The 22,656-nt window shown below is 38.1% G+C and overlaps 1 long non-coding RNA gene and 1 pseudogene across 2 annotated transcripts; both read left to right on the top strand.

Moving 5' to 3' along the window:
• LOC110931534 overlaps window positions 1–22,209 on the top strand; it is a 35,064-nt pseudogene extending 12,855 nt beyond the window's left edge.
• LOC110929062 lies at window positions 5,322–16,538 on the top strand. Of its 2 annotated transcripts, none has more exons than XR_004888424.1 (4): window positions 5,322–5,709; window positions 7,893–8,028; window positions 15,727–15,857; window positions 16,075–16,538. It is a non-coding gene; the product is annotated as an uncharacterized LOC110929062 (long non-coding RNA). The 2 variants fall into 2 exon arrangements; XR_002586819.2 differs by having other exon boundaries at window positions 5,323–5,709; window positions 15,724–15,857.
• Window positions 22,210–22,656: the final 447 nt, after the last annotated feature.

Here is a 22,656-nt window from a genome sequence, read left to right as displayed (position 1 = left end):
TGACAGGCACTAAAGTACGTTCATTATTTCTGTTCTGGTTCTGCTGGTTGCCCTGGTTTCTGAAGGGGTTCTGGTTTCCATGCTGTGCTGGCTTTGCACATTCCCGTTTAAAGTGACCCCGTTCACCACAGTTGAAGCACCTTACTGCTTGTTTATCGAACCCATACTTGGTGTCTCGCTTACTTTCCAAGCTGGTTCTGCCAGTACTTTCCATCCAATCCTTTGCTCTTCTCACAGCACTAGCAAAGGCCCACTTGATATCCATCAAGTCCATCTCTTCTTTATCTATCTGCCGATAGTCTTCCTGTGTCAGATTAATGTTGCCAATCTGACCTTCTATCAACCCACAGTATGCGCTCACTATAGTGTTAAGTAGCTCCATGTGTTCCTTGGCTACTTCTACACTCACTTTAGAGAAGCTTGAAGTGTCGAGCTGTACTGTATTTGGCTTTGATTGTTGACCAGCAGATGATGTTCCTCCATAACATGCACGTTGTTGTTGAGCAGGAGGAGGTGGAGGTGGTTGGATTGGATTTCCATACATGTCTGTGGTGGGAGGTGGCTTAACAGGAACTTGTATTGGATTGCCAAAACAATCTGTGCTTGTGACAAACGCCGTTTGAATTGGAGCATGTGAACCAGTTCTTGCAGACGAAGAGCTGGAAGTTCCATAATACATTTCTGGATTCTGTGGCAATGGAACTCTCTTCGCCTTCAATGTTTCCTCCTGATCCTTGTTTTCCAAAAGCTGCACGAAGTCGTTAATATTTGTAGTTGTCAACGCTCCGTTATACTTAAGGATTTCCAAGAAACTATTCCATTGAGGAGGTAAGGCATCAGCAAACTTCTTTACCACCTCTGCTTGAGTTGTTGTAACTCCAAAATTGTTCAACTCAGTAAGCAGGTGATAAAAACGACTTGTCATGTCTCCCAGAGACTCCTTATCCATGCAAGCGAAGCAGTCAAATTCTTTCTTGAGCAGATCATGACGCAACTGACGTGTTGCTTCATTCCCTACTCCTCTTGTTTTCAACCCGTCCCACAACTTCTTAGTTGTCTTGAAGCTGACAAACTGGTGATAAATATCCTTGCTCAAGGCCTGGGTGAGAATGGCGTATGCTTTCTTTTCCAGATCATACGTTTTCTTTTTATCTTCGGGAAGATCAGCAAATGACGCAGTCTCTGAAGCAGCAACCTCTATGGCTTGATCGAAATCTGTGGTGAAACGTATCCACAGTTCCGTATTTTGACCAAGAACATATGTTTTAAACCTCTCAGCCCATCCTGGATATTCATTCAAACTCATCAGTTTTGGGGGTCGATTCAAACTTCCTGTTTCGCTTTCGCTTAATAAGATACTTTGTACACTCGGAGTTTGACCCGTTACTAATGCCCATTGATTTGATGGTAAAGCATTTGCTTGTGAAGATGTAGATACTGGAGATTCGGCCCATGATGGTGATAGACTTGTACACGTGTACTTTCCACTATCAGGAGCCGGTGTACCCCACCATGAAGGAGTAACTCCTGAACTTGTATATTTACCACTATCTGGAGCAGGATTCCACCAACTCGGATTCATGATTGATAAGCAAAATAAATGCTAAGTGAATAATCCGAGAGATCACACAGCCGAACGATCCTGTTCGAAAGATCTGAAATCACAGAAACTTGTTAACAATAAACAGACCACAATCGAAAGATCAACTACTGTTCGAAGGATCAACAGTATTCGAAGGATTACTGTTGAGTCTTGAACAATAATTTCGAAAGATTCAAGAACTCGAAGGATTCCCTTTTGAAAGATCCTTATCTTTCGAGTCAAATCCCTATCTTTCGGACACTTATCTTTCGAATAGCTAACTTCCGAAGGATCACACTTGTTCGAATGATCAACAGTGTTCGAAGGATCACTGTTGACTTTCGAGCACTGGCTTCGAAAGACTCAAAATCTCGAAGGATTCACACTTGAAAGATCCTTATCTTTCGAGATAAAACAACTATCTTTCGAAAAGATTCCCTAATCGAATGATATGTTTCGAACTTCGAAGGACTACTCGAAAGATGTTTATCTATCGAGCTGTCACTGATCGAAGGATTGTCTTTCGATGTCGAAGGATATCTTTCGATGTCGAAGGATATCTTTCGAATAAGCACTGACACACTGACACAGATGTGACGGGTTGGTGAAAAGGTGATGGGTTGGTAAGTCAACTTTCGGCAAAAGGTATGGCAGGCTGACAACTTTCCCACCAACCAAAATTTTCAAACAAGAACTTACCCAAAATGGTAAACTTAACCCAGAAACCGGTGACCGGAACCTTAACCGGAATATTGCCGGAATTCACCAAATCACTCAAAAACAAGTTTTCAAGTTACCCAACCCACTATAAACACTCCCGGTTAGTTTAGACACGTTTTTACTCAAAGAAAATGCAAGAAAACAAGTAAAAACAGGTGCAAAAACCAAGTGTCTCAACACACCAAAACTTGTAAAAACCCGGTTTTAAACAAGGTTAAGAGCCTTGGCTCTGATACCACTTGTAGGTCCCTATTTCGCGGAGGATTACGAACCTAAACCTTGTTATACAAACCTACTAGCGAGTGCGGAATCCAAGCTAGCAAGCAAACCGAGTTAGTAGCAAGTAGAGAAACAAACACACAAGTTCACCGATTAACACAACTTGTATTAATGCAATGAGGGTTCGGTTACAAGCTCAATGTTTACAGAAAAGTTCTATAAACTCTCTAAGGTGTGTGTGTGAGTTCTGGACAGAAAGCTCTCAATTCTCTCTATCTCTCGGAAGTGCAAATGGCAGAACTAATTCACACAAACACTGTATGGGTATATATATACCCAGCTCATGATGCCAGATCGAAGGATCCGAAGGATTCGAAGGTTCCGATAGATGGTCCGAAAGATCATCTTTCGATCACAAGTTGTTCGAATGATCAGCATTGACCTCGAAGGATCATCCTTCGAGGTCTAATCAGTCGAACCATATCTTTCGTGCACCTCGAAGGATTAACACCATCCTTCGAGGAACTATCCTTCGATCAGAACATCTTTCATCATACAATCTGTTGTCCAAGTCAGACCGGAGGATGGTTGACTTGGTCAACTTACAACACAAGTCAGGACATCGTTTATATCAGACCGAATACAGACAAAGTACAGACACAAGTGCACCAACAAAAACCTAACTCTTTTGTATAACCAAGCCGCCCCTGAATAATAACGGCTAGTTTTTAATTGTCTATGTGGAGTTGAAAGAAGAATGAACTTTTTCAAGTTTGAACTAGTGTATCAAATAATTTTAATTGTTGTCCTTTCACAGGACCAGGTTGTTCTTCAGTCTTCACTAATCGGAGCCATGTCAGAACTCGGTCCATTCCGAATCAATAGTGATGGAAAAACACTCTTCATGAATGATTATGCATGGAGCAATGGTTAGATTCCATTCCAGCTTTTATACCCCCTTGCTAATTTTTATAAGACATTGATCATAAACATAGAAAATGGTACATATCTGCAGTTGCAAATATGCTATTTCTCGAGTCTCCTGCTGGATTGGGATTCTCGTACTCTAATACAACTTCTGATTACGATAAATCTGGTGACAAGAACACTGCTGATGATGCTTACATTTTTCTTGTTAACTGGCTCGAACGATTCCCTCAGTACAAAACTCGTGACTTTTACATCACGGGAGAAAGCTACGCTGGACTTATGTGCCACAGCTTGCATACACCATCCTTCTGAACAACAAGAAAACAAACCAAACCGTCATTAATATCAAAGGGATCGCAGTATGTTCACTTCATGCATACTATTTGTATAAATTTCTACTGTATTACAAGGATGAATGTAAATAATCTTGGTTTAAACCTGCAGATAGGAAATGCAGTGATTGATGAAGAACTGTATCAAAAAGGTAAGTATGATTATTGGTGGAGTCATGCTATGATTTCTGATTCGACACATGATTCCATCTTCAAATACTGTGACTTCGCAAGCAATGCTTCGTCGACCATGTGCGACGATATAATAGACAAAGCTTGGAATGAGAAGGGAGATGTTGATGTATACAACATCTATGCACCAATTTGCTTAACCCCTGCTGAAAGAAATACCTCTGCTATTCCTGGTTCTGTAAGGCCTTTATCCACATTCCATCACCTATTAAAAAAAGGAATATTTTTAGAAATGGGTAAGGTGATGTTTCAAACCCCGCTTGCGTATGCATGTATATATGTGTGGGCGTTTGGGGGCAAAAGTGAAAGTGCACTAATTTTAACGTTATTTTACTAATTTCGTGAAAATAACGTTAAAAGGGGGGATGGTTAATCATGCATCATGGGGTGGTGTTGATAGCCGAAAGACGAGGGGGTACATGCACTAATCGGCGTTTGTCTCAATTGCTGAGTGTTATGTGCCTTATGTACAAGGCTTGATGCAAAACTACTATCGAGTCGGGGGTCTCATTGCACTACTAGAAAATGAGGCTAATGCAACTTTTTAGATGCAACCTTTTTCAATTGTGTTGCCTTTGAGTCTAATGCAACTTAGCTCATCATAAAGGTTGCATTAGAAGATCTACTGCAACCTTTTTTTATAAAAAGTTGCTTAATTTTATTGAAATGCAACCTTTTTATTTAAAAGTTGCAAATTTATTAAATTTTGCAACCTTTTTTTTGAAGTGTTGCAAATTTTATTAAAATTTATAATTTTTGTTAAAAAGGTTACATTTTTAAAACTTATATACTAACTCTTATTTAAAAAGGTGCGTAATCTAGTGAAAATGACAAAACTGTATAAAAAGTTTCAATGTATAGATTGTAAATAGCTTCCTTAGTTGTTTTAGTGTAGTGATATTTGATATTTAAATAATATTCTTTTATAACATAATAATATAGGATTAATTGTCTGCGTATATCAAGAAATAAAAAAACAATCTTTAATCCTTTTAGAAAAAAATAACAAACGTATCCCATGAAATCCTAAAAAAATTACTTTAAAAACTGTTATTATACGTCATCACACTATCGTGTCTTCGGGCGAGTGTTCACAGCCTTCTGCCCTAGGTGAGGGTTTTCTGCAGTTCGGAGACGAGTGTGTCCCGATGTGATGATTCGCCAGTAGTCCATTTAGAGGATTCGTTGGCCGTTAAAAAAAAAACATGGATTGAACCCATGACCTTTTGTTAATTCACCAACACCATTAGGCTATTCCTAAGTGGATTAGATAACGCCATATTACTTATAAGCATTTCAATATTGTTATTATTTCATAGTGTTGAGTCTCCATAAGGTATCTTGTTAGATATTATTAGTTGCAACCATTTTATATATAAAAAAAATAATAGCCGAGCCATATCCCTCCCTAAAACTTCCCTCCAATATCGATCACTACCCTCATTTTCTCCTTGACCACACCCCCAAAATCAAAAATTAAATTTCCTAATTTCCCTCAAAGTTGAAGGTCATTTTGAGTTTTGACAAATTCCCTCTACACCAGCGCAACAATGGAGGCTAATAATGCAACAATGGAGGGGACTCGTAATCACAACAAAAATGACAACATAAGATCATTGTCGGAGATTGCCAAGGAGGAACGATGGTCAGACCAGGACCCGCCCCATCGTGTTGCCCAAAGCGCCCACTCCGGTTCCAGTAGGCTTATCTCGATTCACTTCCATCTTCTAACAGGTATGATTAGGGTACATGATTGATATTAATTTCGTGTTGAGTACTTCAGTTAAACTTGTAGTTTGTTCTAGGGTTTAGGTTTTAACATCTGAATGTTTTGATTTGATAAATCACCTTACTTTGTTCGGTGAACTGCAATTAGGTCGTTATAATCCCTTTTATACCCTATAAAGTGAAACATTTGGTGCAGTTTGAAGCTGGGTCTTTTTTGAATTGGTTGTAAATCGGTGGTTTTCTATCTTGAAGAAGTATTATATACATATACAATTATCAACTTGAGTCATACCTTTTCGTTTAAAAGTTGCGTCGGTTAGAAAATTATATTATGTTACTTATATCTAAAAGTTGTCTTTGGTTAAAATACGTGGTAAATTAAATGTACACAAAAAGTCTTTTGCAAACCGACGCACTGTTTGACATTTAGTTAAATTAGTGTACAAACTCACATTATATTTTTAAAACGACGCATCTTTTTGGTAACAATTCTTTACAAACGCAACATTATATGAAAATCAGAAAGTACATATAACACAAAATACGAACTGTTGCGGTGGTTATCCCGTATTTTCAACACAAACGACGTGGTACGACTCTTAGTTACCCTTCCTTTTTGTTTAATCTAATTCCCTTTTCTTTTAGACATCAACTGCCGCATGATATTACAGAATTCAAATTGCCACAGAGAATTCAACTGTCGCATGATAATTATAATTTTGTTTATAATTTCTCGATTGATTAGTTCCAGATTATATTTTTTGATTCGATACATCATACATATTATCATTTAGTAATTCAAATAAATCAGTATGTTCGTCTATTTTTTATTCTATTGGTTATGTTACCCTTTGTTTGCGTATTTAATCGAGGTTTGTTTTAAGGCTTTTGATCCATTTATACGATAATTGAGTTGATTGTTGCTGGAGACGATAGTGTGGATGTTTTAATGGTGATAATTGGGGTTAATTGTTTGTGTTTTAAAATTTGTTTTTTATTCACACGTTGCATTCAAATAAGTTCCTAACTCATGACTCATGAGTCATATGAACTAAGTTATCGATGGTTGTTAGTACAATGAGACCACATCTTCTAACCTTAACCCCATATAACATGCATTGGTTTCAAATTGTTAAGCTATATATCAGAGTCTGGACATTAACCCAACTCTACCGTACAGGTAATTGCTTAGGCGTGGTTGTCTAGATTGTTGGACTAGGGTTTGATTAAACGTTAATGTGATCGATTGATTGGATAGTTTGTTTGTTGAATTCACTTAGTTTTACCTGTAGGTGATTTAATTCGCATGGATGAATTCTTAGACGTGGTTGTGATTATGATGACATTTTAAATGCACTTTTAGTTACTGGGTAACTTTTTTATAGGGGTTGTGACATTTTAAATGCACTTTTAAGATTGTTATATTGGAGACTTAGTCTTTGTAAAATAAAAACTAGGATCAAGATATGATCCTTTTTAAAATTTTAGATTTTTAAGTGTTTTTTATGTGTATTATCATATATTTGTAAGCGAGAAAATTTCCCCCCCCCCCCTGAAAAAAACGCCTTACTCGGTCGTACCTCCTGCACTCTTAAAAAACCGGCCCTGCTTGATTAGATCCAAATTTTGACCATAAAATCATAGACTGTAAGATCTTGATCATATCGTGTATGTGAGTGGAATCGAGATCACGGTTTGCGTACTGATCTATGTTGTCAAAGACGCAAGGCGCGGGCGAGGGGCATCGGCCTCGCCCGGAGCCTAGGCGCAAGGCGCAAAAAAAGCGTGGGCTTTTTTAAGAAAAGCGCACATAGAGAAAAACTCAATTAATTTTATAAGATATACAATTTTTATATTTTTCTTTATATTTCTTTTTTTATTTCTGTCTCGGGCTTACGACTCGGTTCGCCTTGAGGCCTACGCTTCAGGAGGTGAAGGGAAACCGCCTCGACACTCGTTTCCTTTTTTTAATCCTTGTTTTGTTTTTAATTAAGTTTTGCCATTAATTGTAAGAGTGTCGGAAGTATCTTCTTTTACATTTGCTTATAGAGAAGTTGGTATGTATACAACTAAGATAATATCAGATAAAGAAGCTGACTTTTGTCAGCATAGAATTTGGCAGCTTGCTGTCATTTCACTTTTTCATGGTGTTTTCTCTATTAATTTTGAATGCTTCATCTTGATTTCAGGAGATGGGATTCGCAAATGAAGATGAAAAACTCAATGAAAAGAGCCTACTTTTATGGAGCGCAAGAATATAGGTGGCAGGTGTAAAGGAAACAATGATCGATATAAAGAAGATTTACTGGAAGAGCATCATCAAATGTATTATTCATCAACATGACACATCTTAGTTTCAGTTATACACAATTCCTCATAACATACATAAACCTAAAACTGAAAATGCAATTATAAAAGTTGTTTTTGATTGTAGATGCTATTTCATGACATCTGGATCAATAACTCTACCCCTACGAGTTGTGTTGGAGACAAAAGCTGCCTAAAACCGAAAGTTCACTAAAACTTTTTAGGGATATTCAGAGTTCAAATTATTAAATTATATTGAATAACTGTTGGTGCACTTGTGTCTGTACTTTGTCTGTGTTCGGTCACGATGTAAACGATGTCCTTAGTAGTCATGTAAGTTTGACCAAGTCAACCGTCCTCCTGGTTTGACTTGGCAAAACAGTTTGTATATGGTTGTCTATGTCGAAGGATAAGGCATCGAAGGATAGTGTAAATCCTTCGATGACCACGAAAGATATGCTTCGATGGAAACTAATAGACCTCGAAGGATACACCATTCTTCGAGGTGCTTGTGAATCCTTCGATGGCCTTGACATCGATAGATGATCCTTCGACCATCTATCGGATCCTTCGGTCAAGACAACCTATGCTGGGTATATATATACCCATGCATTGTGTGTTCATCAGTTAGAGACACAAGTGACAGAAAGATACACTCGAGAGATTGAGAGCATTCTGTCCAGGAACACACACACACTTAGAGAGTTTGCAAAACTGATTTGTAAACATAGAGCTTGTAACCGGAACCTTTCATTAGCATTAATACAAGTGGTGTTAATCGGTGAATCTTTGTGTGTTTGTGTTTGTGCTTGTTTCATCCCGGTTTGCTCACTAGCTTGGATTCCGCACTTGCTAGTGGGTTAGTATAACAAGGTTAAGGTTGAACCTCATCCTCCGAGAGGGACCTACAAGTGGTATCAGAGCTAAGGCTCTTTACCTTGTTTAAAACCGGGTTTGTTCAAGTTCTTGGTGTGTTTGGACACTTGGTTTAGCTCCCGTTTTTAGTGATTTTCTTGGATTTCTTGGCATAAAAACGTGTTCTAAACCTTTCGGGTGTGTTCAAAGGCGGGTTGGGTAGCTTAAAACTTGTTTTTAAGATATTTGGTGATTTCCGGTCAAATTCCGGTCATAATTCCGGTGACCGGTTTCTGGATAAGGTTGTCCATTTTGGGTAAAATTTTATTTGAAAATCTGAGTTGGTAGAGAAAGTACAGGCTGATATACCCTTTTGCCGAAAGTTGACTCTACCAACCCATCACCTTTTCACCAACCTTTCACATCTGTGTCAGTTGTGTCAGTAGGACTGTGTCAGTAGGACTCGAAGGATATCTTTCGACATCGAAAGTTCATCTTTCGATCAAGGAAGGCTCGATAGATAACCATCTTTCGATCCATCGTTCGAAGTCAGAGTCTTATCCTTCGATCCAGAAATCCATTCGAAGGATAGTTGTTCGAAAGATAAGGATATTTATTTCGAAAGATAAGGATCTTTCAAATTGTGAATCTTTCGAAATCATTGTTCGAAATTCAAAAGTGATCTTTCGAACACTGTTGATCTTTCGAACACTGTTAATCCTTCGAACAAGTCCTTATCCTTCGAGCCTAGTCTGTTTGGATTTAGCAAGTGTTGTATATTTCAGGTCTTTCGAGCTTGGATCTTTCGGTTGATCACTTGTAACTTATTAGTTGATTTGAGTGTGATCTCCAGAAATTATTCTTATCAAGATAACTCCAAGTTGGTGGGGAACTCCGGCTCCAGATAGTGGAAAATACACATGTACAAGTTTATCTCTATCATGGGCCGAATCTCCCACACGACCTCGAATTACTGCAGAAATGTGGGCATCGGTTACTAATCAAAAGCAAAGTGAACCGAAAATGACAATGACAACAGATTGGTTTGGCAATCCTATACAAGTTCCTGTAAAGCCAGCTCCAACCATAGACTTGTATGGAAATCCATTACCCCCAGTTGTTTTACAACACCATCGCTCTACTGTAGAACCATCATCTCTTGATCCAAAGAACAGTAGTCAGACAAAATCGGCGTTGTATGCTGAAATTGTCAAAGATGCAAGCAATGGTGAATCCTCGGGAAATGATGACAGTTCTGAACATGACAGAAGTTCAGATGAAGATGTCTCAACTTCAGTTGAGGGTGATACAACTTCAAGTTCAAGTGAGGATGGATCTGGATGTGAATCATCAAGGGAGGTTATTAATTCTGATGCAGAAAGGCCAACACCTGAGAGTGATTCCAGTCAGGTATGTGTCGATAAACCCACTGCTGTAGATTGTGATAATTGTGCTAGATTAAGAGTTAAGTGTGCTGATCTAGAAGCAAACATGTCTGAGTTGCAAGGCAAACATGATGCTTTACAAGCTAATTTGTTTGACTTGCAAGACAAACATGTTTCATTGGATGCCAAGTGGTGTGAATTGCAAAGCAAACACGAAGCTTTGCAAGAGAAATATGATGTGACATTTATCCACAACCAGAAGTTGACCGTGGATCTTTCAAAATGCACTGAAGCCAACATGTTTTATGAGAACCATGAAAAAGAGTTTAAGTCGGTAATTGAGAACTTGAAGAAAGATAAAACCGAATTAACAAAAATGGTTTCCAGAAAACAAACTGACATAAATTTTATATATCTCGCCTTGAGACTATGCAAAAAGAGATGGCTTGTGTGAAAACCGAAAGTGAGGCGATCCAACTTAAGCTAGACAGTTATTTGAGCTCTAGCTATGTGTTGGATCACATCATTGACGTTCAGAAAGAAAAACGGGATGTCACATGCATAGGCTACAAGAAATGTCCACCACCAGTGAGACACAATTATGATGCATTGCCTGACGAGGAAGATAGAGTGTTCTTTGAACCATATGTTCCTCTAGATGTAAAGGAGTTTGCAACAGGACTCGGATATAAGAAAGATGTGTCATCCAATTCAGATGTATCAGCAGATACATGTGTGTCTACTGCTGAACTGAATCAGGATCCTCCAGTCATTACTGAGGATGCTGATTCTTCTGATGATGAATCTGATGATGCTGTCCCAGCAAAGTCTGATGCGGAAGTCAAAGATGGGGACATACCTCTCGAGAATTACATTCTATGTGATCCTCCTGCAAAACCCGCTAAGACTGTTGCAATCGAGTCCTCGTCTGCACAAGAGTCGGAGGGTGTGAACTTGCTGTACACTCTTGTTGGTGATGATAAAATCTACTCTGACAAAGATTTTCCGATTAAGAATGTTAATCAATCATTAATCAGTGAAGTCTTTCAAAATTCGACAAGTAAGTTTTTGGGAAAGACAGGATCACGTGTTATAGTTACACAGTGTCCTACTATTCCAAAGGCTGAAATTCGAAAACAATATGGCAATCAGAAATTACCAACAGAGAAGAGGCAGCCAAATCATACCAAACCTAAAGGAAAAGCACCGACTCGGGGTCAGAAGAAACAGACCCAAAAGAAAAACAAGAATGTGAACTTTGTGAAATCTAAGGGAACGGACAAAATCGAAACTTTTGAGAACAAATCTAACTTAGATTTTGTTAAACAAGCAACAGTGTTGAAAAGAAATGATCCAAACTGTTCAAAACCTAGTACCTCGGGATCACAAAGTTCATCATCGTCGGCAAGACGATCACATGATGCTTCGGGGATTGTTGAACGAAGATATTGTTTTGAATGTGGTACAATTGGACATATAATTCGAAATTGTCCATATCTTCATAAGTTGAAAGCAAAAGTTGATGATCCCCGTGAACAAAATCATGCCGCCCAAGAGAATAGAAAAGGCAAACAGGGCGAAAACAAGAAAAAGGGTCGGAAGATAAACTTCGTGAAATCAAGAGGGACTGATAAAATTGATACTTTCAAAAACAAATCCAACAAGGATTCTGTTAAACAAAGTAAAATCTTGAAAAGAAACAGTCAAAACAACTATACACAACAAACAAACGGTTGTGATGTAGGACCAAGTACCTCAAGATCACGAAGTTCATCATCCAGCTATTGCAGTTATGATACTCCGAGGTTTGTTGAGCGGAGATCATGCTTTGAATGCTGTGAGTATGGACACATCATTAAGAATTGTCCATATCTCACCAAGGGAAAGTCAAAAATTGATGCCCCCCATGGTAACAATTACCATAAAAGATCTGTTTCATCAAAACAGGATCCTCGTCTTGTTAAACAACGAGAAAAGAAACAGAAAAAGAAACAAAGAAAAGAAGTCGAAAAGGTTTTGAAACCGGAGGTCATCCAAACGAAATCTGTTAAATTGGATGTTAAACATGAAAAACAGAAACAAATTTGGATACCAAAACCGGTAACTGTTTCAGGGGGAGCTACATCAATTCCGAATCATCGGGAAATGGATGTTACAATTCTCGATGATGACGGACGACCCAAGTCTGTGAAGGCTTGGGTCCCACTCTCCAACTAATCTCTGAATGAGTGTGCAGGATGTTCCAGGAGGAACTATTGATAGTCTTAGGATTGTTGATAGTGGAGTGTCCATGCACAAGATTGGCGACATAAGGCTCCGAAATACTGTTATATCTAGGAGAATGTTGTTGCCATTGGTGGAGAAAGGGAAAAAGAAAAGAAGACAAAAATGTCTGATGAAAGAATGTGGTTGAATGAAGTTGCAAAATTCGACCAAATGAAGAACGTGCCAAAATCTGGTCGTTATGGTTTTTGATCGGGTTCTCAGGAAAGAGTACAATGAAATGTGTGCAGATGCCGTGGCATGGATTAAACATCCGCACACCACTTCTGAAAGAGGAAGACAAAGATCTTCGCTGGTGCAATGTGTAAGACCAGCCGGACCCGGAGGTGTTTGATCTTGTTGCTGTGAAGAGATTTCTCAGTAGCTACAAAAATCGGCTTTGAAATCCACACCGGGTGGATATCCAATTGGGAGAGCGCTCAGATTCCTTGCAATGCATGAAACAGTTGCAGGATACGGTTTTGAATTTCTAATCTCTCCTATGCTTGTCGATATTTAAGCTGCTTTATGAATTATATCGTCTCGTACAGCACTCTTTGGCCTGACACGTTGATCTCGAATATCACCTCACACGTGATTGTTTCACTATGAAACTCGTCAATGTTGTCATGGTCCGCACCGCTTACCGAAGTGCCAACTGCTTTTTCCAAAATTTGATAAATCTTTTCTGATAAAAACTTAATTTTGGTAAACGGCATTAAGGTCAAGCAAGAGTAAAACCAACATCGGAAAATCATTTTTGTAAATACCTTTGTGTTTTAAATTTGTCTTAGTTTATTGATTTTAGGGGGAGTAAATCCAAAATCTGAAAATCCAAAAACATCGAAAAATTTCAAAAACACAAAAACAATAGAAAAGCAAAAATGAGTTTCCTGGCGAGCAAAAGAGAAAGTGATAGTACATCAGTGGTCTATCCAAGCCTCTTTAAACCTTAAATGAAAAACGATAAGCAGCTCTATATAAGATGTATCGGTAGGCTCACAATCATTTTAAAGTGTGCAGGGTGATATAAATCTAAATCGACTGAAGATCAGGTGGGAACCATTCATTGGCATATGGTCTTAGTACCGAAATTTCGTTTGATAGATTGCCGAGGTTCTGAGATATTCGGTCTTTATGCTGCTTATCATCTGGGTATCATGGTTGTATCTTTTACCGAAAAATAATGGGGACGCAAGTCTAGATCTTCCATGATACTATACATACGTGTACATATTACATACTGCATTCGACCTCAATAAGTGATAAACAATCACATGTCCATATCAAATAAGTGATAAAATATCACATTTTTCCAGGAGTCAAGTTCGTCTCTCTGCTGTACGAAAGTACTGACCTGTTCACGGACTTGCTCCTGTGCCCTCATGCATATGAAAATCAAGTTCCTCATCAATAAGTGATTATATCACATAGGGCTTGTTTTTCAAATCAAAATAAGTGAGAATCTCACATCATATACGGTCAAACAGATGATAATCGGTATACTCACCGGTAAGATGAACCCTCGTGCATACCTTGATACGGGAATGTGTCGTGATGTGGATGAACACCGGTCGGTAAGTATAAATCATACCTTAACGTATCCCCTCGCCATGATTACATCTGATAAGTTGAGCTTAAGTGGACAACAATACCGATAATTGTTATAGGATGCTTATCTTAATGTTAACTAATTGAACAACAAGAGCGTTTTGGCATGACCGTACACTGATATGATTCTCTTACCCTCGAAACTCACAAAAAGAATGTCTGTATATATTTATTTACTGCTTTCAGTCTTTACATTTGAAATATTCAAAAATACCAAAAAGATTTTAGGCATGTTTTAATATAAACTTTATAAAAGCCAAAAAGATTTTATTTCTTCTTTATTTTCGATCGTACGATGTTGGATCTCGAGTCTTCGTTACCTGAAACCTGAACGAAAACCGAATTGACTAAATCTTCATAAACGGTCGAAATTTGCAGGTTTTGAAAGTTAAAGACTAAAATTGACAAATTTATTAAACTTTCAAACTGTCGGACGGTGTTTGACTGTGACGTGGTCATACGTGTGTCATTGGTTTATGCTAACTATTCCAAGCAGTTGTTCTCATTACGCGTTTAGATTTCTTGCATGTGCAGATTCTAAAGGCAAGGAGAACATAGTCGATGACAAGCTTCGGAATGAAGACACGACGTGAAGGCACTCAAATGATGAAGATGATCGAGTTGCCGCTGACCATCATCAACACCACAAGGATCTCAAGCTGTAAAGATCAAGTATTTCACGAGCATAACTCAAGGGGGAGATTATGTTAAGGGGGAGTTTGTCAACACACTTCCTACATGATACGGGTAGTTTGTTGATACACTCTCTGCTTTCAAGACGTGAAGACTTTGAAGATCCTCTGACATTGAAGACTTGAAAGGACATCAAAGTCTTGAAGACATGAAGATCAACGATAATCAAGATCGAGACAAATCTGCACCCATCGAAGATCGAGACAAAGCTACAGCCAAGGGGGAGTTTGTTGGTGCACTTGTGTCTGTACTTTGTCTGTGTTCGGTCACGATGTAAACGATGTCCTTAGTAGTCATGTAAGTTTGACCAAGTCAACCGTCCTCCTGGTTTAACTTGGCAAAACAGTTTGTATATGGTTGTCTATGTCGAAGGATAAGGCATCGAAGGATAGTGTAAATCCTTCGATGACCACGAAAGATATGCTTCGATGGAAACTAATAGACCTCGAAGGATACACCATTCTTCGAGGTGCTTGTGAATCCTTCGATGGCCTTGACATCGATAGATGATCCTTCGACCATCTATCGGATCCTTCGGTCAAGACAACCTATGCTGGGTATATATATACCCATGCATTGTGTGTTCATCAGTTAGAGACACAAGTGACAGAAAGATACACTCGAGAGATTGAGAGCATTTTGTCCAGGAACACACACACACTTAGAGAGTTTGCAAAACTGATTTGTAAACATAGAGCTTGGAACCGGAACCTTTCATTCGCATTAATACAAGTGGTGTTAATCGGTGAATCTTTGTGTGTTTGTGTTTGTGCTTGTTTCATCCCGGTTTGCTCACTAGCTTGGATTCCGCACTTGCTAGTGGGTTAGTATAACAAGGTTAAGGTTGAACCTCATCCTCCGAGAGGGACCTACAATAACCAACTTATATGAAGTTTTACGATGTCAGCAGGTGTTGGGGTCCACTCGCTGGTAGTCGGGTTCCCTTGCAAGAAGCATGATGTGCAAATTCAACTTCATGGACGAAATTCAAGGCCGTCTCATTTGTGCCATCTACTTTGATGACCCAACATGCATAATTTGGTAAACTTTATTTTTTGCTGATGTGAAAAAATGGGTAGTTTAGTTGACTAGTCATGGTGGGCATTTTATGGATGAAACGGGTCGGGTTGACCAAAACCTCTTTGACAAGTTTATCTAACAACTTAGTGTGTCAGTTGTCAAATATTGTTATGAAACTATATTAAAAAACTGGACTTTTTGGTATCTAATGTGGTTAATTTAATATTTTTTTTTGTAGGTGTCGAGAAAAATCATACTATTTGTTGAATTTGCCCAAAATGCTTATAAGTAGTTTCGCAACAAGGCAGCATTTTCAAGATCAATAAGTGTATGTGGTCGAGTTTTATTTTAAGCAGTTTTAGGTAGGTTGACTATCACGTTAGCAGCCCGACGTAATTATAATTGAAGCTGGATAATAGAGGATATTGCATAAGGAAGAGCGTGGAGTGGTAATATTTTGCAAATTTTTAATATGAAGAACACCTTCAGAAACATTTTGACATCCAATGAGCAAACTTTGAAGCTAGGATGCGAAGTATCATAGATAGCTACCTATCAGAGTACTTTAAGATCTTAGAGAATGGTAGGAGGTTTTTGTAACTTTTATCATTGTAATTACAACTTTATTTTGATTACATTGTTATTTAGAATTGGACAGATGTTAAATTATGATATAAGATATGTATTATATTTGTGTTATTATTGTGTTGGTGTATTTGAGGCATAGAATTTTTCATACTTGAAACTATAATGCTATAGAGTTGCATTTGATTGTAAAAAAAAAAAAGGTTGCATATGTTGTAACTAAAGTTTTAAAAAGTGTTGCATTTGATGTAAACAATGGTTGCATTTGATTGTAACAAATGTTGCATTTGAAATAGCAAAGGTTGCATTTGAGTGTTAGAAAGGTTGCATTTGAAAGTAAAAAAAGTTGTTTTAGCATATAAAAAGGTTGCATTGTGAAAAGGTTGCATTTGAATAATAAATGCAACTCTTTCAAAAAAGGTTGCATTATCTAACAAAAAGGTTGCATTATATCTAATGCAACTTCACCTAATGCAGCTTTTGATAAAAGGTTGCATTAGGCCTAACGCAACCTTTAAGAGGCCTAATGCAACATTTTATCGAGGTTGCATTAGCTTCATTTTCTTGTAGTGTTGGAAGCAGCCTCTCTATTTCTACGGGTTAGAGGTAAGGCTGTCTACATCTCACACCCTCCTGAGACCCTACCTTAGCTTTGCTATTGGTGGGATATACTAAGGATGATGCTGATGCTGCTGGTAAGGTGATGTTTGACAAGTTTTGAATGGGTAAGTGTTGAACCAATAAGAGGTCTGAATCATTAAAATCAGTATAATGCTTAACCATGACCAATTTAGATAACAGGTCTTAACCATTTAGAATCAGTATAATGCTTAACCATTCAGACATCTGCTCGCGAAACAATCTGAACCATTAAGTGCTGAACCAGTAAGAGTAAGAGATCTGAACCATCAAGAGCCCCTTGAGATACATGTTTGACTAAATACCTATTTTTTTTAAATACACGGGTTTTTTTCTACATTTCAATATAGGGTATGTTTGGCAAAAGTAGCTGGTAGCTGGTGGCTGGAAGCTGCTAGTTGGTGGCTGGAAGCTGGTAGTTGTTAGATGTAGCTGATAGCTATTAGTCGTAGCTTTTTAGATATATTTGGTGTTTGGCAGAGTAGCTGGAGCTTTTAATAAGAGTAGCTGGAGCTTTTAATAAAATGTATAAATTGACTAAAATGGACATAACTAAAAAATTTAAAAGTTTGTGCATTAAAAAGTTCATTATATTTAGAGGTTAAAATAGTAATTTTTTCCCTAAAAGCTTGTAGCTCCTTCTAAACGCTACTAGTAGGAACGTTCAACCAAAAGCTTCAGGCTCCTAACCTAAAAGCTTAAAGCTTCTTCAACCAAACAAGGCTTTTTATTGAGTAGGAGCTTTTTCTTAAAAGCTTAAAGCTTGAAGCTCCTAAAAACTCCTAAAAGCTCCATGCCAAAAAGAACCGAGTTATATTAAAAATAACGTATTTTTAATATTGTGAGCTAAAAAGTACGCTATTTTGAGTACAAATATTGGTTTGGGTAAAATATATATTGAAACATAGACAATTAAAAAATATTAATCCGTATATTTTAAATTTCAATAAAACTAAATCAATATTTAATTAATATATGTACTGTTCATTCCATTCAAATTTTATTAGTATATAATGTTAGATATCACATGTTATTAGAAAAAAAAAAGCCTAAGTTGAATGTTAAATGACGTCATGCCTCCCATGAGTACAACACAACTGACAAGGACCATGTATTTCAAACTTACCCAATTTATGCGACATACAAAGTATCATTGTTTTAAATTGGTTCTTTCAGGTTAACAATTTTGATCCATGCTGGCAATGAAGATCGAAAGTTAAGCACGTATTTCTTGATGGGCCGCGTTTACGTTATGTTTATTTTAGTTAATGGGTCAGACTTTATTATTATGTTTAGTTTATTTCGGTTGGGCCGTAGGCCATGTTTGTCCAGGTTATGTTCAGTCCAGTATGGGTCAAAGAACAATGTCCGTGTCAGTTTGTTTATAGTCCAGTCCGATAGAATTATGATACGGGTCAAGGGTTTATAAAGCCCAAAGGTGAAACGGTGTGTCTCTTTGTTGTAACTGCTGCAACGGTTATTCAGGATACACCGTTTAAGGAAAAGACGCGACCGTATAGAGGCACCGTTTCACACCTATAAGAACCCTGCATCATTGTTCTATTTCGTAGCGTTGTAACAGACATTTGTTGAAGGTATTCGAAGTCAGTTTATGTTATTATCGAGTGCTGCAAGTATTTCTGTTTGTTTATTCGATCAGTAAGTTTTTCATTCAAATCATTCGTATTACTGTTTGTTCATTATTGTTACAATGAAGTTCTGCGATCGTTATTATATGATTGATTGTGATTGTGAATATGATAACAACCCGGTCCGTTCCGAATGGTCCTGGGTGTCCGACGATTCTGATACGAACATTGGTATCAGAGCCGAAGGTTCACACGGACACGGAAAGGGTTGTAGTCATGGGAACGCGTGTCTTCGCGGAAAAGGAAAAGGGGTAGAAATCGGTAGTAGTAGTGATGTTGGGAACGTTGGAAAGTGCGGCCGGGGCTGCAACCGTGGGAAACGAGTTGCGCAGGGGAAGCCAACCAAACGTTCGGTGAAGTCATCCGGGAAGGATTATGCGAAGAAGAAGGTTCCTAAAGGCGTTGGAAAGAAAGTTAACCGGAAAGGGAAGGCACCGGTTGGACGGCCGAGGAAGGCCGGGGTGACATGTTTTATTTGTAAGCAATTTGGGCACATAGCCTCCATTTGCCCTAGTAGATATATCAATTTAGGCCCGTTACCAGAAGAAGATGATTACTTAGTCGATGGTACGAGCGGTGGTTTGTTTAGCGAAATGTGGGTCGTTGATCCAAGTTTCAAGACACACATGACCGGGAACCGTAGTTTGTTCAAACGGTTCAAGAGGCATTTCGGGGTAATCACGAACGAGAAAAAGAAGAATTTTTCGTTTGTTCATGGCATTGGTGAAGTGAGAATACCGGTCGATGGTAGAGATAAAACAATCTCGTGTATAAGTTATGTACCGAAGATGGAGAAAAATGTTCTTAGTTTGGAACAACTTTTGTTCCAAGGGATCGAGACGGTCACTACGGGTGACAAATGTATGTTAAAGCGAATGTTCGGTGCACAAGTCAAGAACTTTGATGTGTATGAAGATAAATCAAATGTTGATTTAGAAGAGGATTACTTGAATCGGTTTTATGATCAATTTGATGTCGATAACGGTTATCGGATGGAGAAGGAGAAACTTAAAGAGTACATAGAAGATTACTATGAAGGAGAGTTTAAGAATGAACGTGAAGAAAGAAAGAAGGCGAACGGCGAAGGAACATCGGGAACAAAAAAGGATGAAGTTGTGTTTTCAAAAAAGCATAAAGTTTGCTTTATGATCTACTACGAGGGGATGAAAGATAACCCTCTTCAATCTGGGCAAGAGTTACGTGAAAGGGCGGTGGTCCTTTCCCAAGATGAAGATGACGTGATCGAGAACGGCTTGATTATGGATAGTTGTTTAGAGCCGTTGGATTTGCTCTTAATGCACGAAGAATTGGCGGGTTATGACAAGTTTTATGATGCCAACTTTGATGATGTTTTGATATGGTTTTTACCAAGTTTTCTTGGTATTGTTAAGTCAAGAGAGATGCCACCGAAATTGCTAGACGGAAGAGATGTGAATTTGCTACTTTTGTACCGTATTGTGAATCTCAAGGGTGGAATTAAAAAGGTATTAGAAGATGATTCGTGGGCTGAAGTTGCACTCGAGTATGGGTACGAGAAGGTTGATGGCTTCGAGATGAAGGTTTCGTATGTTCACTATATCGAGTTGTTTGAATGGTACTTCGAATATATGAAGGAAAAGGGCGATAAGAATGCAAAAGCAAAAGAGAAAGATGGAAAGAAGAATGCTCAAGTCAAGGAGGTCAAGACCGAGGATGATGCGGACTTGGTGATCACATTCGTGGTCACCGATGACGAAGATGCGTGAAGATTGTTGCGGGTCAAGAAGATTCGTGCTTAAGGGGGAGAATGAAGATCGAAAGTTAAGCACGTATTTCTTGATGGGCCGCGTTTACGTTATGTTTATTTTAGTTAATGGGTCAGACTTTATTATTATGTTTAGTTTATTTCGGTTGGGCCGTAGGCCATGTTTGTCCAGGTTATGTTCAGTCCAGTATGGGTCAAAGAACAATGTCCGTGTCAGTTTGTTTATAGTCCAGTCCGATAGAATTATGATACGGGTCAAGGGTTTATAAAGCCCAAAGGTGAAACGGTGTGTCTCTTTGTTGTAACTGCTGCAACGGTTATTCAGGATACACCGTTTAAGGAAAAGACGCGACCGTATAGAGGCACCGTTTCACACCTATAAGAACCCTGCATCATTGTTCTATTTCGTAGCGTTGTAACAGACATTTGTTGAAGGTATTCAAAGTCAGTTTATGTTATTATCGAGTGCTGCAAGTATTTCTGTTTGTTTATTCGATCAGTAAGTTTTTCATTCAAATCATTCGTATTACTGTTCGTTCATTATTGTTACAATGAAGTTCTGCGATCGTTATTATATGATTGATTGTGATTGTGAATATGATAACAACCCGGTCCGTTCCGAATGGTCCTGGGTGTCCGACGATTCTGATACCAACAGGCAATACATCCTTGAATTCTATTTCAATAACTCCATGGTGCAAAAGGCTTTGCATGCCAAACCTACATCATGGGATTTATGCAGGTATAACATGTTGATTAGTCTCATAAACTGGAATCTCGTATGTCATAATTGATTACAAAATGAATTATAAAATTATTTTCAGCGATGTTATCACAAGCTGGAATGACCGCGCAATGACTATATTGCCAATAATCAAGTATCTAATTGCTAATGGGCAGCGCCTATGGATTTTCAGGCAAGCATTATCTACACTAGAAATGATCATAGATATGTCTGGTTGTTGGTAACTCATAACAACTAATAAAAATGGCTCTGTACATCTTAACTACACAGTGGGGATGTAGACGCGCAGGTTCCAATTACTTCTTCAAGGTATGCAATCAACGCCCTCAATCTTCCTATCGAGACAGCTTGGCGGCCATGGTACCTCAACAAGGAGGTAAGCACTGAACTCCCTAGTTTGCACGATTAATAATTTTCAATAGTTAAGAATATGGTTATTTGATATGTATATACAAGATTTTTAACACAAATTATGGTTTTAACGGATAAACAAAATTACATGACTAAGGGGCTATTTGGCAACTTTGGAATGGTTAAGTGTTGAAGTTTGAACCAGTAAAAGGTCTAAACCATTAAGTGCTGAACCAGTAAGAGTTTTGAACCTTTAAGAGTCAGTATAATGTTATCCGTTCAGAGGCAAATGTCTGACCAATTCAGATAAAAGGTCTTAACCATTCAGACTTAGTATAATGCTTAACCATTCAGAAACAAATGCCTGAACCATTCCGACATCTGCTCGCGAAACAAACAGTCTGAACCAATAAGTGCCGAACCAGTAAGAGATTTGAACCATTAAGAACTAAACAAACAGCCTCTAATTAAACAATAATGTTTTGTTTTTCTAATATAATGGATTCATGTCAACAGCTTGGAGGGTATTTGGAGGCTTATCAAGGACTGCTTCTCATAACGGTTAGGGGCGCAGGGCATACTGTTCCGAGCTACCAGCCAGAACGCGCATTGTCGTTGTTCTCATCATTCCTCGGTGGGATACTCCCTCCTTCCTCATAAACAAGCCATTGCTTTTAAGGTTTCAATAATTCACATGAACCAATGTTTGACAACAACAAAAAAAGTTCGGTAGTTGTTGTCTAGAGTTTTGAGAGCTAGCCAATATATTTCCAAATTATCTTTCGTGTTTGTTACTTCTAATACATATGTTCTGTTTTCTTTTTATGGTTCATGCCTCTATTGATTAAAACCAACCACCACCTCTCCTTCCCCAATGTCCGGAACATCTTGTGGAAAAAAAATTTATATGACAGTTATCTAATAGATTACAATAAAATGTATACAAATATATATAACTAAAAACTGTCGAAAAAAGTATTTGTTACCCGTGACCAGAGATTACCAACAAGTCATATAATAATATATCGTCTGTGGAATTGAACAATATGTGATGAGTGTTTGGTAGTACGTTTCAATTATCTAAACGAACAAGAGATCTCAACCTCC

The sequence above is a fragment of the Helianthus annuus genome, chromosome 3, assembly GCF_002127325.2.
Source record: "Helianthus annuus cultivar XRQ/B chromosome 3, HanXRQr2.0-SUNRISE, whole genome shotgun sequence".
Taxonomy (NCBI): Eukaryota; Viridiplantae; Streptophyta; class Magnoliopsida; order Asterales; family Asteraceae; genus Helianthus; species Helianthus annuus.
The sequence above is the reverse complement of the archived record's forward strand: the minus strand, read 5'-3'. Positions and strand labels throughout refer to the sequence as shown.